Here is a 2,290-nt window from a genome sequence, read left to right as displayed (position 1 = left end):
ACAAATTAATGCTTAAAACATTCACGAGCCACAAAGCAGCAGTGTTTTCAAGCTTCGTGGCCAGTTTTGTTTCGTTTTTAACTTTAGTCACAATTGGGGTTGATAATTTGCTTCACTGTGCATTGAATTGCATTCTTAAATTTATAGATTTTAGCTTGAAGTTTAAGATCAGGTTTTCTTGCACTATAAGAAGTTGACAGATATCTGATGCCACAGTGATTAGCAGGTAGGGTATTTCTTTTGTTTATTTGTTTTGTTGTCTTCTTTTCTCATGTCTTATGCAGTGTTTCTATCAAAAGTACACCAGAAGCTTTACCCTGCAGCTCCCATAATACAGAAGGAACCCAGCCCAGCCCAAGCTGATAAAACCTACATGAAATGAAATGCCTGTCAGGGGGACACTGCTGGTGGTAAGAACAGACTCAGTTCTGCGGTGAAACCGCTGCTAATATATATATACATGTTGTTGTTGTTTTTTTAAATTTATTTGCCACTTCTGTCTCAGGAGATGCAGGGCAGACACAGAGTGCAGCCAGTCCCAGCAGGCGGATGTACATGCCTTCTCCCGCAGAGACTCATTCAGAGAAATCCTTCACCCAGATAGAAAGCTGAAATAATGCCAAGGGTCAAGCTGGTAAGGCAACCATAGTCTTACATTTATGGGCTTGCGCTATGCACCATAAAGCTACAGTAGGAGTGATGTGCTGCATGGGTTTTTCCTAGCTGGCTCCCTGATTGTCTCTGCCACTCTAGATAAGGGAAAGGGACAGCAATAATCCACGTGTTCCTAAGCTGAAGAGAATTTGAACGCAACACGGATGGCATTTGAAACATGGGTGAATGTGTCCTTACTTTGATCTATTAAATGTGTTGTTTGTCAGAATAAACTGATATATCTTAGCTTACCTTCAGTTAAATTGGGAGCTGATGTTAATGCCGAGTTCAAATGTTCTTGATCTGTGGTCACTAGATTTGGCCGGCAGTTTGATTCATATCACATGCTTGACATGTGAAGTGTTTATTTTGTCTAGACTTTCTCTTATCATAGATAAGATATAATTTCTCTCACCACAGGACCAGCTACTCAACCTCCCGTCTGTAAGGCTGACTCGTTGTCACCTCGGATGTGGATCTTATATCCACAAGGCTGTGGCGACTGTATCTTGGGCGCAGCGTAGATGTTGAACTACGCGCACCAGAACATAAATACTACAAACGCGAACACACACTATAACACACATTTTTAGGCACACAACTCGGAGAGAGAGAGGGACTGCTGCATTCATTCACGTCGCCATCTTAGTCCAAGACGTTATCTGTGCTAAGCAACACGCTGATGAAGTCACTTAGTTTCATTTTAGCCTACCACAAAGACACAATAAACATTGTATAGTTGTACATGATGTGCAAAGATTGTGGCTAAGTGAGCTGCCAACAGTGGCAAGAAAAAGTATGTGAACCTTTTTAGAATTTCATGGTTTGCTGCATGAATTTGTCATAAATTGTGATCTTCATCTAAGTCAAAACTACTGACAATAACCTCAACCAGGTGCTTCCTGTAGCTGTAGATTAGACCTGCACATCATTCAGGAGGAGTTTTAGCCCATTCTTCTGGCAGAACTGCTTTAGCTCTGTCATATTCTTTGGACGTCTCCCGTGTATGGCTCTCTTCAAGTCATTCCATAGCTTCTCTATTGGGTTGAGGTCTGGGCTCACAGAGTTTCAGCAGATATACAGATATTCTCACATTATCCTGAAGAATTTTTTGATACACTTGGGAATTCATCTTCCCCTCAGTGATTGCAAGCTGGCCAGGCCCTGATACAGCAAAGCAGGCCCAAATCATGATGTTTCCTCCACCATACTTTACGGTTGGGATGAGGTTTTCATCATGATACGCAGTGCCCTTTTTACGCCAGATGTAGTGCTGCATGTTCTTTCCAAATAGTTCAATCTTAGTTTTATCAGCCCACAAAACGTTTTGCCATTACCGCTGTGGAGTGTCAGTGTGTTCTTTCGCAAACTTCAGGCGTGCAGCAATGTTCTTTTTAGTAAGCAGCAGCTTCCTTCGTGGTGTCCTGCCATAGACACCCTGCTTGTTAAATGTTTTATGTACTGTAGACTCATGAACATTAGAGCCAGTTCTAATGATGCCTTCAAATCTTTGGCTGTCACTCTTTTTTTTTTTTACCTCATTGATGAGTCTTCGTTGTGCTCTTGGGGTAATTTTGACGGGGCGCCCACTTTTGGGTAGAGTAGCCACAGTCCCAAAGTGTCTCCATTTGTAGAT

The 2,290-nt window shown here is 42.1% G+C and overlaps 1 long non-coding RNA gene across 3 annotated transcripts in view; it reads left to right on the top strand.

Annotated features, from left to right (window-relative positions):
- LOC109968353 (uncharacterized) overlaps positions 1–2,290 on the top strand; it is an 8,913-nt gene that overhangs the window by 678 nt on the left and 5,945 nt on the right. For all 3 annotated transcript variants that reach the window (XR_002276087.1, XR_002276086.1, XR_002276088.1), the window contains exons 2-3: positions 285–410; positions 506–634. This is a non-coding gene — a long non-coding RNA (uncharacterized LOC109968353). The remainder of the gene's footprint in view (positions 1–284; positions 411–505; positions 635–2,290) is intronic.

The sequence above is a fragment of the Monopterus albus genome, unplaced genomic scaffold (assembly GCF_001952655.1).
Source record: "Monopterus albus unplaced genomic scaffold, M_albus_1.0 scaffold147.1, whole genome shotgun sequence".
Lineage (NCBI taxonomy): Eukaryota > Metazoa > Chordata > Actinopteri > Synbranchiformes > Synbranchidae > Monopterus > Monopterus albus.
Note: the sequence above shows the minus strand (reverse complement) of the source record. Positions and strands in the feature narration are given on the sequence as shown.